The sequence below is a fragment of the Pongo pygmaeus genome, chromosome 12 (genome assembly GCF_028885625.2).
Source record: "Pongo pygmaeus isolate AG05252 chromosome 12, NHGRI_mPonPyg2-v2.0_pri, whole genome shotgun sequence".
NCBI classification, from domain to species: Eukaryota; Metazoa; Chordata; class Mammalia; order Primates; family Hominidae; genus Pongo; species Pongo pygmaeus.
This window is the reverse complement of record NC_072385.2, coordinates 70902831-70920784: the sequence shown is the minus strand read 5'-3', so window position 1 is coordinate 70920784 and position 17954 is coordinate 70902831. Positions and strand designations below refer to the sequence as shown.

General features: G+C 38.6%; 1 protein-coding gene across 7 annotated transcripts in view; it reads left to right on the top strand.

The window, feature by feature from the left end:
* The first annotated feature begins 902 nt into the window (after positions 1 to 902).
* The window catches only part of EHBP1 (EH domain binding protein 1), a 381714-nt gene continuing 364662 nt past the window's right edge, over positions 903 to 17954 (top strand). For 3 of the 7 annotated variants that reach the window (XM_054475129.1, XM_063648666.1, XM_054475115.1), the window contains exon 1: positions 903 to 1143. The gene's annotated coding sequence lies outside the window, so the exon portion shown is untranslated. The remainder of the gene's footprint in view (positions 1144 to 17954) is intronic. The other 4 variants (XM_054475126.2, XM_054475110.2, XM_054475109.2 and 1 more) reach the window with 2 other exon arrangements.

Genomic DNA, 17954 nt, shown 5'->3' with positions numbered 1-17954 from the left:
AGCTCTGAAACTCAAGTGAGATGAAGGAAAAGAAAAAAGAAAAAACCAACCTTCATTTCTGATGTTTGGAATTAACCTGAATTAAGTCCTGCTCTCCAAGCCATGAGAAGGAAAAAAAGAAAGGGATTCAGGATCACTGAGACATGTACTTGCGGAATCAGGAATTCTCAACTCTTTCTCAATAGTTTGTAGGGCCTGTGCGGTCTTTGAATTTGACCTTCATGGTTGACAAGTTTGAATTGTTTGTCATTATTATAAATGATTGCAACCCTAATTTCAGGCATACTTTGTAAACAGAACAGTCAAGATGCTTGCGTGAACATTTCTTCTCTGCAACAATAACAGATAATACTTTTATAAATGGATTTATTTATTTATCACTTACATTATCTCATTTGATCTTCACAAGAAATCTGTGAGGTTGGTATTGTTACAGTCATGCTTTGCTTACCAATGTGGATAAGTCCTGAGAAATACATCATTAGGCCATTTGTCATTTTATAAACATCATGGAGGGTACTCACACAAACCTACTACCCACCTTGGCTATATGGTATAGTCCATGGCTACACATCTATACAGCATGTTTGTATACTGAATACTGTAGGCAAATGTAACACAATGGCAAATATTTGTGTATCTAAACATAGAAGAGATACAGTGAAATACAGTATTATAATCTTATGGGATCACTGTATTATGCAGTCCATGACTGACCAAAATGTTGCTATCAGTGCATGACTGTATTTTCATTTTTCGGAGGATAAATGTGAGCTGACAATTGAGGTGCTTTGCCTGCTGTCAAACAGCTGGCAAGGCAGAGGTGGTCTGTGACCAGGTCTTCTGACTTCCCTCCACCATGTATCACTCAAGGCCTCCCATTATGTCATCACAGATACTCCAGGGTGTTAACTGGGAGGCTCCCCAGTTAGTGGGTAACATCTGACTCTCCCTCCCCAAAGAGAGACTCCAGCGAGAGACTGGGGATTTGGAGGTCCAAGTCATGGCAGAACTGGGTTGCTTGCTAGGACACAAGGTTAGGATGCCCCTATAGCAGCAATGTGAGAATCAGAAAAGGTGACTGTGCATCTCAAGAAGCCGAATCAAAAAGCCAAGCCAACCACCTAACCAGTGATTTTCAAGGTATGAACTGGTAGGCCACAAGCATCCTCCTAATGTTCTAGAAGCATCCCCAAATATATCTTTTCTTTGGATCTTACTAGCAAATGGTCCTTGATAACCTAGATTTTCATATGTGTGTGTGTGTGTGTGTGTGTGTGTGTGTGTGTGTCTAAAAGCTACTTAATAACTGCTGAGTTGTTAATAGTAGTATTTCATATTCATAAATAAAAATTTAGCACATAACTAGAGTTTACTGGGGGCTTACCTGAGCATTCACCTGGCTGCCAGGCAATACTTGGCAATATTTGAAGAGCTCCCACTAAAAACATGCATGAGCAGATTGTTGAAATATCCTCAATTTGGGGGAAGTTTGCTTTATATTAGCATCAGCGCTGTATCGAGTTGGTTGTGCTTTTCGGTGATTTCTATTCCTGCTTTTTAATTATAAATTACATTTCATTTACCTTCATCACCCTCTATGTTGTTTGAAGTGGGTTGTTTGGTTAACCCTACAGTAGGATAGTGATGCCTGTGTAAGTTGACACAATTTATGACCTATAAGTTTTCTATGATAAAACTTTAAACCAAATATGGATTGTAGTACACAGAGGAATCATCTGAACCAATATTGCTAAAGCAGATATTCACACAATCCTCACAAAGTGTGTTTGTGCAGCAACAGTTTATTGTTATCAGATAATTCTTTGAGAAAAAAAGCAGGAAGGGCTGGAGTATATGAGTCTTAGAGCCTTTCTTTAATGTTTATTTTTAGAGACAGGGTCTTGCTATGTTGCCCAGGCTGATCTCAAATTCCTGGCCTCAAATGATTCTCCTGCCTCGGTCTCCCAAAGCACTGGGATTCCAGGTGTGAGCCACCATACCCAGCCAAGTCTTAAGAGCTTTCTGCTGACCTAGGTTAGCCTTGGTCAAAAAAGCTTGAGAATTACTGGCCAGAGAGGGAGAACTTGAGTTCATTTCAGTGGGATGGAGAGAACTAGAGAGAACAGAAGAGTGAACATTTGAAGGAAACCTGGGAGGCAGAAACTGGAGAGATTTCTGGTGCTGAAGAAATGATGCCCACAGTCTCTTTTCAGGTAACTGTGGCCTCAGGCATGCTTAGAAAGGAGCCATTAAAAGTGAGCATGTCTCCAGAGTAGCCTGTAGGGTAGTCTGTGCCCTGTGATAAAGTGCCCCTCCAGGTAAGTGTTAAAGCCCAGCTGTCCTTCACTGACCATGAACCCTAGTGCCAGGGAAGAGGAACCTGTTTGTAATTCATCTGCCTCTACAGAATGCATTTTACTAAGTGACTTTAAAGTGTCTATATGTGCAAGTCATGGCCCTTGAGGTACTCCAGAAAGTCCTAGAGTACTGCTTTTTTGTGAATATACTGAAGGTGATAACCTCCTGCTCCCAACCACAGAAAATGGCTGAATATGCTAAGGATATTGAAAAGGCATTGAAATAGTTGAAACTTTGAGGAGAGCCAAATAGTGTGTTTCTATTTTTGGCAAAGTTAGAACATGGGGAAAAAAGGAAGCCTAGGGACAAAATAAGGCCTTTCTTCTGTTTCTTGAAATACTCCCAAGAAAAAAATTTTCAATGCTGCAAAAAAAGGCCACATAGAAGGAAGAACCCATGGAGAAGTATCTTCCTGTCCTGGGAATCTTTGAGTTTGAATTCATGCAGAAGGAAATTGTGTGGTTATTATTATTATTGTTGTTATTATTTTGAGATGGGTTCTGACTTTATCACCCAGGCTGGAGTGCAGTGGCGCAATCTTGGTTTACTGCAGCCTCCACCTCCTGGACTCAAGCGGTCCTCCCACTTAAGCCTCCCAAGTATCTGGAACCACAGGTGCGTACCACCATGGCCCACGAATTTTTTTTATTTTTTGGTAGAGAAGGGGTTTCACCATATTGCCCAGGCTGGGCTTGAACTCCTGAGCTCAAGTAGCCAGCCAGCCTTGGCCTCCCAAAGTGCTGGGATTACAGGCGTGAGCCACTGCACCCAGCCTCGTTATTATTAAGAATTTAAAGTTTCTTAATTAAGCAGGCCAAAATAGAGCTGCCCTCTTCAAAAAGCATGGTTATGAATCTATCCTTAATTAAGCAGGCCAAAATAGAGCTGCCTTCTTCAAAAAGCATGGTTATGAATACTTTCTTATAAGCTTTACACCGTAGTTAATCATTGTACATGTCCCATTTTATACAGTGATAATTGTCTTAAAGTAAACCTTAATGACTAGTAAGATATCACTGAAGATACAGATGTAAAATATTTCATTCGGCTATTAAAAGTTACTCATTTCAGTTTCTTGCCTAGTAACTACTGAGGGAGATGAACTGACATTGTGCTTTATTTCACAAACACATTTTTGCTGACTGAATTGCCATATTCCTTTCAGAATTTACATTTAAAAAATGGCCAGTGATGGTTACCTAATTTGATTCACTCTGGGGGACTGTTTATTTGGTATGAATAAAGCCACAGGTTAGCCTGTGTCTTTGACACACGAGCCATGATCCTGCGGGACTGTGTAGCTGGGAAATTCCCACATGGGGGTTGTCAAATTGTATAAGCTTTATTATTTTCGTTTTCTAGGGATTTATCAAGCCACAAAAGACCAAGCCATTGTTTTGCTGGAAAAGCAGGCAGAAACCATATTACTTTTTTTTTTATTTTTTCAAAGGGCCTCCACCGGTCAGTGGAATTTAAATTCCCAAGGGCTATGGCCAAGTGCCATAACTTGCTTCCTTAAGTTATGGATGAGCAAGTCTACAGCAATCATTGTTTTTCTCAGTTCTTAACATGAGCATGAGGGATAAAGATCTCTAATACAGAAGCCTTTGAAAGATAGCCAGGTGTGGTGCCTCATGCCTATAATGCCAGCACTTTGGGAGGCCAAGGCAGGAGCCCAGGAGTTCAAGACTAACCTGGGCAACATAGTGAAACCTTGTCTCTACAAAAAATTTAAAACTTAGCTGGGCATGGTGGCACATTCTTGTAGTCCCAGATACTCGCAGTGGTCAGGGCGGGACAGGTAGAGCTGGGGGGCAAGGGGAAAGAGAAAGATCACTTGAACTGGGGAGGTTGAGGCTGCACTGAGCTGTGATTGTGTCACTGCACTCTAGCCAGGTTGACAGAGCAAGCCTGTCTCAAAACAAACAAACAAACAAAAAACCTTTGACGAATAAAGCCAAAACAGTAGATGAATACAGCATTTCAAAGACCCAGGTGAAGTAAGAAAAGGGAAATATAGTAAAAGTAATATTCATTGCCATTTCCCCACCCCCAAGCATGTTGGTTTTAAAATTTTTTAATTTTAATTTTTAGTTTTTGTGGGTATACAACAGGTGTAAATATGTGTGGGTTACATGAGATATTTTGATACAGGAATGCAGTGTGTAATAATCATGTCAGGTAAGTGTGTCCACCACCCCAAGCATTTATCCTTTGTGTTACAAACAATCCAATTATACTCTTCTAGTTATTTTTAAATGTACAATTATTTTTTACTATAGTCACACTGTTATGTTAACAAATACTAGATCTTATTCATTCTTTCTATTTTTTTGTACCCATTAACCATCCCCACTTCCCCCCACCTACCCCACTACCCTTTGCAGCCTCTGGTAACCATCCTTATACTCTCTATGAGTTTAATTATTTTAATTTTTACCTCCCACAAATAAGTGAGAACATGCAAAGTTTGTCTTTCTGTTCCTGGCTTATTTCATTTAACATAATGACCTCCAGTTCCAACCATGTTGTTGCAAATAACAGGATCTCATTCTTTCTTTTGGCTGAATAGTACTCCATTGTGATTAACTACCACATTTTCTTTATTCATCTGTTGATGGACACTTAGGTTGCTTCCAAATCTTGGCTATTGTGAACACTGCTGTAATAAATATGGGAGTACAGATAACTCTTTGATATACTAATTTCCTTCCTTTGGGGTATATACCTAGCAGTGGGATTCCTGGATCATATAGTAGCTCTATTTAAGTTTTTTTGATGAACCTCCAAATGTTCTCCACAGTGGTTGTACTAATTTATGTTCCCACCAACAGCGTACCTGTTCCCTTTTCTCCACATCCTCACCAGCATTTGTTATTGCCTGACTTTTGGATAAAAGCCATTTTAACTGGTGTAAGATTATATCTCACTGTAGTTTTGATTTGAATTTCTCTGGTGATCAATGATGTTGAAAATTTTTTCATATACCTGTTTGCAATTTGTATATCTTCTTTTGAGAAATGTCTATTCAAATATTTTGTCCATTTTTGATAGGATTATTAGACTTTTTCCTATAGAGTTGTCTGAGTTCTTTTTATATTCTTGTTATGAATCCCTTGTCAGATGAGCAGTTTGCAAATCTCTTCTCTCATTCTGTGGGTTGTCTCTTCACTTTGTTAATGTTTCCTTTGCTGTGCAGAAGCTTTTATAGGGTGTGTTTTATTTCCCCTTTTGATTTATAACCTAGGGCCAGCATGAGAGAATTATAACAGTAATTAGTACTTTAGAGTTTATAAACTGTATTCATATACATTAGCTTATTGGAGTTCCAAAATAGGTGTTATTATTCAACTCATATTTTTTCAGGATCTGGTCTTTATTATTAAAAGTTATAATTTTAAAAATTTCTCAACATCATTAATACATGGTCAGAAGAAAAATTCAGAAAATCCACAAAAGTTAAAACAGAAATAAATATCCCTATACCCAAATATCTATTGACCTTTGTCCTACCTTTTATATATTTACTGCTCTACATTTTTATTACATGTATATCTACTAAAAACAAATACTTCGTCTTTTTTATAACCCATTTCTTATTCAGAATTTTTTCTTATCCTTAATTATTATTTTAAATTATTTTAAAGCCATGTTAGAGTAATTTTAATTTATTTTGTTTTATTTTTAACTCCTCTTACTATCATTCCCAAATATTAAAGTAATTTTAATACAGAGAACCCTGAGTCTTAGAGAGGCCAAATGACTCACTCAAGGCAGCTCAGCTAGTAAGATACAGCCTGGACTCCAAGCCCCAAAAGCTTGGACTCCATAGCCTATGCTTTGTATTTTATCAGCATAATCTAAAGCAAATAGTATCTTTTTAAAATTTGACCTCCCACAACAATTTAAACTGGTTTATTGATCCCCAAATAATGGAAAATTGACTAAACTTTAACATCAATGTCACACCTATAGTCAGTTCAGGAATCCAGAAATCTCTTGGATAGTTCTGCTGTTTTTATAACTCGCATAAATACCATAAGCTTGACAATACCATAGCCTCTCCAGAAAGCCAAGAGGACATTAACCTAAAATCCGGTTGATTCGTTTTTCCTTATCCCCTGCAAATATGACATCACTGGTATGTGTACCTGATTAATTTTAGCACTTTTTTGTTTCTGTAATCATCAGTTTAGCATTTATATTTTCTTTTAGATTATTTTTGTTTGCCACCTATCTTTTCTCTCTCCCCACCCCCATAATTGGCTCTCCTAATATTCCAGTTTCTTGTTCTAAGGTCCTAGTAGGCATCTAGTACCTGAAGCAAGGATCTTAGAAAATTTCATGCCCCTTTACTATTGGGGAAAAAATAGTTGCAAATTTCTCAATGGTAATAAAAGACTTAAGACAGACTCTTAGTACAAAGTCTAAAAGTTGGCAAAAAACATTTTTTAAAGAATAAAATGGCATTGGCTATTAGTCTACACAAGGATTTGGATCATTTAATTAAGTAACCACTTGACTTCAAAGTTAAATCCCAAACCATCACCAACGAGGTGTGTTGTGCCAAGTGTTTAGAGGCCTGGAGCAAAACCACAGCTAAGCTGAGTCTTGAGCTATATTTTGGGCTTGGCAGACCTAAGGTGAAAGGGCAAGGCATGCTTCATCTGAGCGTTTATCTAGAGCATACTTAGCATGTTAATCCCCAACTCTCCCATTCAAATTCAGGTAAAGGAACTTAAGGAAACTTTTCTCCCAAATGTTGAGGGATTTGTCCTTCCATTATAATTGTTTATCAATCCGGGAAGAAGAATCTAAAAGGAAAACATTATCCAACCTTATGTCTTCTACATGAACTCTTTCACTGAGTTAAGGGGAGATCACCATGTAGGAAAGGAAAGTTCTATTTTTAGCTGGAGAGCTACTCCTATACAAAGACTGCCTGGAACAACATGTCTCCAATTTGAATGCAGAGTTCCTCCCCTCTCATTTTCAGTGCCCCTTGGCTTCACCCTCATCCCTCACACTGTTCTACCCTCCCCTGTTCCTCAAGTTATTGAATCTAAAGATAAGTGAATTACCAGAGGCAAAGGAGAAAGTGAGTAGGAGTCCTACAGGTAATGAGTTTTATTTTTCTTTTTAATCATTACTCACTGTTAGCTTATGACTTAAAACTTATCTTGCCTTTTCTTGCAATGTTTGATAAATTGAACTTCTGATTCCCATCAGCAGATTGAAGTGGGGAGGGGGGAAAAGGGAAGGTGAGCACTTAAAAATTATTGTTGCATTGCAGTGTTTGCTCATTTCAAAATCAGTTTTGCATAAAACAGGAGGGAAGAGAATAAAGCCTTGGAATCTAATGAGATCACTGGACTCTAATAGTCAGAAATATGGGTTCTTCTAGGAGTGGTCCACCAGGTAGCAGCTGACAGGTGGCAGGTCCTAAGTTTACTCCCTTTCAGAGAGCTGCTCAAGCAGTAGTGTTGTCTAGACAGAATATGAGGCTATTTAGTGACAAAGGACAGTAGCTATACAGAAAACAAGACAGCAATCTGAGAGTCAAGATTTGTGGGATATAAGTCCTATCTCTACTACCAACTCGTTAGAACCTAACTTTGGGGGAGTCATTGAGCATCATCTGCAAAGTGAAGAAAATAACACATTGCCCTGCTTTCCTTCCAGCATGGTAGCTTTCCTACCCTATCATACTGGGAGGAAAGGAGAGTAATCTTACTTGTATTCAGTTTTTGAATATCAAACAAGATAGGAATGAAAATACTTTATAAATATACAAAAAACGGCCGGGCGTGGTGGCTCATGCCTGTAATCCCAGCACTTTGGGAGGCTGAGGCAGGTGGATCACCTGAGGTCAGGAGTTTGAGACCAGCCTGGCCAACATGGTAAAACCACATCTCTACTAAAAATATAAAAATTAGCCAGGCATGGTAGTGGCCACCTGTAATCCCAGCTACTCGAAGGCAGGAGAATCTCTTGAACCCGGGAGGTGGAGGTTGCAGTGTGCTGAGATCACGCCACTGCACTCCAGCCTGGGTGATGGAGCAAAGCTCCAGCTCAAAAAAAAAAAAAAAAAAAAAAAAAAAAAAAAAAAAAAAAAAAAAAAAAAAAAAAAAAAAAAAAAATATATATATATATATATATATATATATATATATATATATACCCAAAAAAAAAAACCTGAATACATGTAAGATAGCATGACTGAAATGACTAAGCAGTGGTCTAAGTCAAACTGCTAAAGAGGCTTGCAATAGCACAATCCCATATTATTGAGAGGCTTGACGATCTGAAGCCTGACAAATTTATTTGTAGAAAATCTGGCTTTGCCAGAAACATTGACAGGCCATTTATAGCCAACCCTGTTGTGTTCGGGAGGCTAAAACTATTATGGGTATAAAATACTGAAAAATGTTTTTCCCCCTGTTTTTTAGTTTTGCACCTGGAAGGAAATAATGTAGCTTCTGCATGAATACTAGTGGAATATCATGGGAGACCGTATCATATCATAAGGGGGAATTAGAAGTCAAGAAGTTAGGGAACTTGGGTCAGGGTAAGGAAGGAGTGAAGCACCTGAGTGTATTTATCCCAGAGAAAAAGTGTGATGGAAAGAACACAAATGCTGTCATAAAATATTGGAAAGAGCCATTACAGAGGAGATGATTAGATACTCTGTTCTGGAAGGCAGATCACTGGGCACAAAATGAAGTTGTTGAATTGAATGAACTCTAAGTTCCCCTAAGTAAAATTCTGGTGCTCTAAAGTTAGAGGAGAGAGGCCGTGGCTCAGCACAAGGGAATCCTTTCTGTAAAAATGAGTTTGCCTTCAATGGACAGAGACCTCAATCCCTGGAGATATTTTGACATTCAGAAGGAGGCTGGATAGCCATTTAGGAAGGATGTGGAGGACATGCCTACATTGTCAGGGAAATCAAACTCTATGGCAGCAGAGGACTTTCCAATTTAAGATATGAAATAAAAGATATTTAATTCTTTAGTAGGGTATGTTATAAAAAGTGATAAATAAGGGAGCTTATAAATCAGGGGTCTGTGTGTCCTTCACTGTCAGTGGGAATAGATACTATTTAAGTGGTGATCGTTGTCATTGTCTTCTTTTCTCTTGCTTGGAAAGTTCTAGGAAGCAGCTTTTCTAGTACCTTTGGATTAATGGTCATATTTTCCAATATATTGTCCTTTTTGTTCATTATAACCATCTGCGAACAGTTTTTATAGCAGCTACACAACCAAAGTTGCATACTAGCTTGCCCCAAGAAAATCCTATACTCAGCCTGGAATGAGGATATCATTGGGTTCTATTTTGCAGATAGCATGTGATAAACTGATTGACAAAGTCTAGAAATAAACCAAGATCATCTTGACATTTAAGAACCTGACAGATAGATGGTACCAGCACAATATTGAGCTCTTAACGAGGTCATAAGCCCATAACAAGTTCTGATGATTTCTGACCTTCTGAGCAGCTATACTGCCTGACTCTAGGACAAAACATTGCTGGATTTTGGAGAAAATTTTCATTATCAACCAACTGTAAATTCTCCAAGTCAAAGAATAAGATTAGTAACAGTAAGCCCACTGGACCCTCCACTCACTGACATTGAAGTGAAGTTCATCCCAACACAGTTATGAAATGGCTAAACATGTAAATTTAATACACACAAATTAAAATAACTATTACATGTTAAGCAAGAGGTAGAAGACACAAGAAAGGCCAGAAGAAAAAATGGCTATATTAGGATGCTTTCAATTGCAAGCAGCAGAAAATTTATCTCAAAATGGCCTAAGCAAAGGGAATTTATTGGCTTAAATAACTGAAAATTTTAGGCTTAGCTGGCTCCAAGGAGGCAGATACTGTCAAAACAACGGTCCCACCTTCCTATCCCACCTTGATCTCTCTATCTCTCAGCTTGGCTTCGTTCTCACATTTCCTCTGCCTGGCATCCCCCAGAAGCTCCAGGTTTACATTCTCCCAGTTTCAAGTCAAACGGAGACAATACTCTTTCCCAGAAATTTTATCATAAGTTCCTAAATTGAATTTCATTGTCTTGGCTTGGGTCATGTGCCCTTTCTTTCACTAATGGTAGAGACCTAAAGATGAGTAAGTAGGCCGGGCGCGGTGTCTCCGCCTGTAATCCCTGCACTTTGGGAGGCTGAAGTGGGCGGATCACGAGGGCAGGAGATCGAGACCATCCTGGCTAACATGGTGAAACCCCATCTCTACTGAAAATACAAAAAATTAGCTAGGCGTGGTGGTGGGCGCCTGTAGTCCCAGCTACTTGGGAGGCTGAGGCAGGAGAATGGTATGAACCCGGGAGGCGGAGGTTGCAGTGAGCTGAGATCGCGCCACTGCACTCCAGCCTGGGTGGCAGAGCAAGACTCCATCTCAAAAAAAAAAAAAAAAAAAAAAAAAAAAAAAAAAAAAAAGATGAGTAAGGAAGGTCAGCACCTAAACTACACAGAAAGTGGAAAAACTAGGAAAGAAGGGGAATTAATGTCAGGTGGGCAAAACCACAGATGTCTACTTGCCTAGAACAGCTCAAGAAATGTGGTGACACCATGGATGGCTGTGGAACTGCTAGAGCCCACAGACCCAGGCAGCTGCAGGACCAGAGTTTGTTGTTATGAACTGAAGCTTCAGGCTCACCACCATGGATGAGGATGCAGCAGCTCTAAAAATATCAAGCAGTTCTGGGGTCTGGATAGTCTTTAGTCCAAGAATAGGTGTCAGGCACACTTTGCAAAAGAAGATCCCATGTTCTCACAGTGGCCTGATCAAGTGCAAGTGCACACACATTGGAGTTTATTATATTATAGTATCATCATCTTAGGAAACAAAGGACAACTCTGTGAGAGTATATGGGTGTGCACAGATGTTCAGCTACAAGTGTCAGTGACCTTGGTGCTGTATTGTTGAGAAAGAAGCCCTTAGAACAGCAAATATAATGCCAAGCAATGGTCCTGGAAATATATCCTTCACATAGCAATGGGGAGAAAAGAGATGTGACAATAAGTATTAAAGAGAGGTAGACTCCTTTCTGAGTGAAGGGATGGGGGTAGAGTAGGGGAGGTAAAATTACTCCTTGGGAAAGAAGGAGAGATAGTAGAACACTGCTTCTGTTCCATTTTGGAGGTGAGTAAATAGGTCTGGGCAAAGTAAACCTTTTCAGCAAGTTGAAAAGTCAGTTCTTCAAGGAAGGGAAAAAGCCAAAGTGGGAAAAACAAGGGTAAAATTAGGATTCTTTAAAGGCCTGAAATAAGCCATTGAGTTTTAGGAGCCGTGGATTTGATTTTAAGCACATGAAGCGGGCACTAGCATGTGTGTTCTTTGGGGCAACCCCTTTTGCCCATTATTACCAGCATTTGTCAAAATAAGGTGTGGATGTGCTTTAAAACAATCATTTGTATTTTTTCATGCTAAAAAATATTAAAGCCCATCAATGGCTTAGAAGGAAAATTATATTCCTATCTTCCAGCCTCCTTTTCTATGAAGTCCACCAGAAAAAGAAGGAAGAAAAGAAGGGAAGGAGGGAGACAGGAAGGGAGGGAGAGAGGAAAAGAAAGAGAGAATGTTTTATGTATTAGTTTGCAAGGGCAGCCATAACAAAGTACCACAAACTGAGTGACTTACACAATGAAATTTGTTGTCTCACAGCTCTGGAGGTTAGAAGTCTGAGATGGACTCACTTATATGTGGAATCCAACACAATTAAACTCACAGAAGCAGAGAGCAGAACAGTGGCTACCAGAGGCTGGGGGTGCTAGGGGGAATGGGGAGATGAGAGTCAAAGGGTAAAGAACTGTTAGATAGAAGGAATAAGTTTGATTTTTTACAAGGTATGTTGGACAGTCTCCAAAATATAGCTAATAATTGAGTACTGTACATTACAATATCACTAAGAGAATAAATTTCAAATGCTCTCTCATCACAAAAAAGATAAATATTTGAGGTAATGGATATATTAAGTAGCTTGATTTAATCATTCCACATTGTATTTATAAATTGTAACATCACTTTGTACCCCATAAATATATACAACTATAATTTGTCAATATATAATAAAAATAGAAAAAAATAAGTCTGAGATGGAGGTATCAGCATTGTTGGTTCCTTCTGAGGGTTATGAGGGAGAATCTGTTTCATGCCCCTCCCCCAGCTTCTGTTGGTTTGATGGCTCATAGAGACAACACCCAAGTCTGTGCCTTCATCTTCACATGGTGTTCTCTCTCTGTGGGTGTCTGTGTCCCAGTGTCCACTTTTGATAAGGACATCAGTCATATTGGACTAGGGTCCACCTACCGACCTCATCTTAACAAATTACATCTGCAACAACCCTATTTTCAAATAAAGTCATACTCTGAGGTACTAGGGGTTAGGACTTTGATATATGAATTTGATGGGGGGAGCACAATTCAACTCACATCAGACCATAATCTCTGTTCATAGTCCAGAGCTTACAAGCGGCAGCACCTTTTGCTCCAGTGTTAGAATGCTAGAGCTAAATATATGCTTATTACAGTGATTGGGGGTTGGGGAGGAGGGAGTAGTTTTCAGAATTCCCTTCTTCTCATCACTGAGATCATCATCATGATTACTAATGAATATAAAACCAGAATCTTCAGCTTGAAAGATTTATGTAATCTTTTAGAGCAACAAATTGAAGAAAAATCAAAATTCTTTTTGTATAAAAGGGACTGATTCTTTAACTTTCCAATGGGAGAGAAAACCCTTTGTCACTTTACTTTCAATAAGGACAAAAAAAAAAATAGTATTCTCTCCATTTCTCCTTTCTGAGGGAGGCGTATGGGAAGGGAGTGGGTTAATTCCTAGTTTGACTTTTGAGAGCAACTTCTCCTGTTGCTCATACAAACCAAGTGATCACATGCCATTGGAAATGCCCACTTGCCCAGTGTGAGTGAGGCTTTGTGCTGAACAAAAGGAAGACAGCTCTACATTAAACCACAGGTCCTTTGTGGGACAGACAAGAATAACATGCATGATTGCAACCCATAAATAATACACCGTATATCATCTGCATTTTGCCTACTCTTCAGGACAGAAGCAGCTATTGCTCGACAAGTTAGTGTTAATGCTTTACTCCTAATTCCAGAGCCAAGTCTTGTAGGGAGTGGTGTTTCCCTGCACTTCTTCCTCTCCCTATATTCAGTCCAGCCAAGCATAAATAAGTGGGCAATTTCTGTCCTGATCACTGAAGCTCTAAAGATAGGGCACTGAACCCACTAAATGATGAATACATGCCATATGGAGCTAACGGCAAGTTCCGATGCAAATTATCACTGTATTGCTCTCTGCAATGCAGATAAAAAGTCCCTTGTGTCATCTCTTTGTACTGAGCTGTGTGTATCTGAAAACAGCTAAAACCACTGAGAAAAGTGGAACATTTTATTTCACCTGAAAAGGACTGGGTATTGCTTGCATTAATGGTAAGTGAATGTTTTAAAAACATTATTTAATATTGCACACCATTTATTTCATTTGGAATCTCTTATTTTAAATGCATGTTTGAATCCTTTTGGCCAGCTGTATTAACAGTGCAGTGCAGTGTACAAAAGTTGTCAAAACACCCTGCTTTGGGTTCCTTTAGTGACATAAATATTTGTTAAGCACTTACTATGTACCAGTAAGTGTTCTAGGTACTTTACATAAGTTACATCATTTACTTCTCATAACAACTCTAAAGACAGGCCCTAATATCCCCAGTTTATATATAAAGAAACCATTCAACTGGTAACTAAAAGAGCTGTATTCAAATCCACACTGCCAACCCAAAGTCTACGCTCTTTCCACCACTTAATGCTACCTCCTGTCTTCAGCTGTTTTGACTTGAAGCAGACATAAATCCTCCCCAGGTCTCTTTTTCTTTATTCTTAAACAGGAGAATTGAATTAAATATTCTCTAAGATCCCTGCCAGTTCTAAACACTGTCTTTCTATGATCATTTCCCCTTTAATTTATAGGATGAAAGTAAACTTTTTATTTAAATACTGTCTTTCTTCTTCAAACCCAAAGGCATTTTTCCTGTTGATGGAAGGAGGTAGAAAACCTTCATTTTGAATATTGGAAATAATAAATTTCAGAAACTGTTTTGCCTTGAGCTCATCTCCCTTGGTCACCTATGTGAAGTCTTCTAGTAGTACGAAAGAGATGTAGAAAATCCCAGTTGTACTAGCAGAAGTCTGAAGTTCCCAGATAATCTATAGGTGGGTTGTAATAGATGGGTTTCCCATCTGTGTAGAAGTATAAGCTATTTAGGAATTCCAAGTAGCCACTTATTATTTGCCTAATTTTCTAGGTATTTCTATCTAGGTTCAATACAAATGCGTTGTAATTTGACATATCAATTTCTCAGTGAACTCTCCCAATTTTTTTTTATGGATTGATGTGCCAATCTAAGTACCAGAGTCCAGCTATGTTCTATGAAATGGTTTGTAAGGGTTCCAATACAAAGAAAAAAGATATTCCTTTAAAGATACTGCTAAAGATTCCAGAATCTGCACAGACCTGCTGTGAAAAGATCAAGGAGACAAGAGTTAGTGTGTCCTTATAAAGTACGAGGTTGAATAGATTGAAAGAAAGATAGCAAGAGTGAGTCAGTCCCAAAGTAGTTACTGTCAAAGTTTTCAAGTGAAATGAGCTGATAGATGGCTTCTTTACCATACTGGATAAGTACATAAAATATCAGACGTGCCTGCTTTTGAAAGAAGAGAGGGACTTTCACAGAAAAGTAGACTCTGGAAAAGATTCCTCAGCTTTCTTTCTCACTGGAACTTAACTCTCACAAAAGCAGCAAAATGATATAGCCAGTAGTAGATTTTTAATAAGGAATTATCTCTCTTGGGCTCTGATTTTTGGTTTGAGAGGGAATTACTGAATAAAGTAATTTCATATTGGATGTAAAAATTGGATATTTCCAATAGCGTGAGAGACTAATGCCATCTCCTTCCTTACACTTTGTAAATTTAATCAGCAATGTTATACGCTCTGTGCTCCCCTCAGAAGCAACAGAAAGGGAGGAAATCAGTATTTACTGAGTATCTTCTATGTGTTGGACATTTATTTTATTTTATTAAAATTTTTTTTCATTGACACATAATGATACATCTTTATGGGGTACATAGTGATGTTTTGTATACGTATAAATATAGTGATCAGATCAGGGTAATTCACTATTATCTCAAACATTTATCATTGCTTTGTACTGGGAACATTCAATATCCTCCTTCTATTTAAAACTACATGTTATTATTAAATGCAGTCATCCTGCAGTGTTACAGAACACTAAAACTTATTCCTTCTATTTAGTTGTAATGTTGTATCCTTTAATAAATCTCTCCCTATTCCCCTCTTTCTCTTATGCTTCCCAGCCTCTAGTATCTTGTGTTCTACTTTTCACTTCTATGAGATCAACTTTTTTTTTAGCTTCCACAGATGAGAACAGGCAATGTTTAACTTTCATTCATCACTTTGCCTTTCCTCCTACCCAGGCTAATCACAGAAAAAGCATAAGAAACCAAACACTTCTGAAATGGGCAAATCAAAATGAGATCATTTTTTTCATCTTCTTCACAAACTGGAAATTGTACATTAATCTCCCTTTTTTGTCGAGGAGTGATGCAGGACTACATGCAAGTTTTGGAATGACTCTTCTGGCTTTGCTTCATGAAGGGTCCTGGTATGCATACTGAGAAGGTCATTTTAATAAAACCCCAAGTAAGAATGTGTGCATCCCATTACTCAGGAGTCCCAGAATTGCATGCATATGTTTGAATCATTTGAAGCCTGTTATTTTTTAATAGCCACTAAGCCAGCACAAATATTTTAAAAATTAGAACTTTCAAAGCCTATAGTTATTTTTATCAAAGTGCCTTTAAATGCAATAACTCAAGTCAGTCAGTCTGGTTGAAACACAGAAACTTCAGTGCCTCCTCAGTGAGCTGTGGAAACAAGAAATATCAGTATGTATAACCTAAATAGAGAAAAAATCAAATATGACAGAAATAAAAGGAGGCTGGTTCAGAATCTATTTTGATATATCTTCATGAAACAAAAATAGCTATTACTGAAATAATGTTTTAGGCTTGGTGTGGTGTCTCACGCCTGTAATTCCAGCACTTTGGGAGGCCGAAGTGGGCAGATCGCTTGAGGCCAGGAGTTCAAGACCTGCCTGGGCAACACAGTGAAACCCTGTCTCTACTAAAATTACAAAAATTAGCCGGGCATTGGTGGCACACACCTGTAATTCCAGCTACCCAGGAGGCTGAGGCAGGAGAATCGCTTGAACCCAGGAGGTGGAGGTTGCAGTGAACCGAGATCGTGCCACTGCACTCCAGCCTAGGCAACAGAGCAAGACTCTGTCTCAAAATAATAATAATAATTTTAAAAATTGTGTCTATTTTCATTAACAAGAATCCAAATCTTATGGCTATATTATGATTACATTATTATCAAATTCTGACTTTTTCCTAATGAAACCATTTGATTGCATGTTTATTTGTTCTTGTGTTTAAAGTGAGGTTTTAGTCCTTAATGGATGAATGATAAAGTATACACAGAAAGCATTTATAGTTACTACTAAAAAGCAGTAGTGTTTGTAACTTTAGGAAGTGAAAAAGAGTTATCAGGCTTTGTTAGTTTTTCATATTTCTTCTTATGACAGAATTTGCATGAATGTTTTTAAAGTTTCTTGCTTCATAAAAGAACTGTGCTAAGTCCACTTTTTAATCACATTTGGTATTGTCTATAATAGTTGAAGTTTCAGGCAGACCTGCTGAAGAGTAGAAGGACTGGGCCATCTTTCAGTAATCTGGGAGATTGTGAAAGCAGTCTAGTTAACAGTCACCTGCAGCATAGCACTTAGCAGACAAAGCCTCTGGGTGCCTCCTTGGGGTAGCAGAAAAAGCCCAACTGGGGATGATGGAGTATATGTGTCTTTAAAAATAGGGGTTTTGAAGTGAATAAAATAATTGTTGTGGCTGGGTGCGGTGGCTCACGCTTGTAATCTCTGCATTTTGGGAGGCCGAGGGAGGTGGATCATGAGGTCAGGAGTTCAAGACCGACCTGGCCAAGATGGTGAAACCCTGTCTCTACTAAAAATACAAAAATTAGCTGGGTGTGATGGTGGGCGCCTGTAATCCCAGCTACTTGGGAGGCTGAGAGAGGGAGAATTGCTTGAACCCAGGAGGTGGAGGTTGCAGTGAGCCGAGATCACGCCACTGCACTCCAGCCTAGGCGACAGAGCAAGACTCCATCTCAAATAAATAAATTAATTAAATAAACAAAAAAAAATTGTTGTACAAGATTGAATAAGACTGTGAACAAATGCCACTTACAAAGCCACATAAGGCTCTCATAACCAAGAATGGATGGTTTTTAAACTTTGTCTCCTACCAGGGAGACAAAGTCCTTTGCGCCCCTCAAGAAACACTTAACTAACCATATGGATTTAGTCATGGTCAGGAAACTGAGATAGAATGAAAAAGAAATAAGAATCCCACTGGACACCTATTTCAAAGGAAGGATTTTGCCCTCTCCCCATACACTAA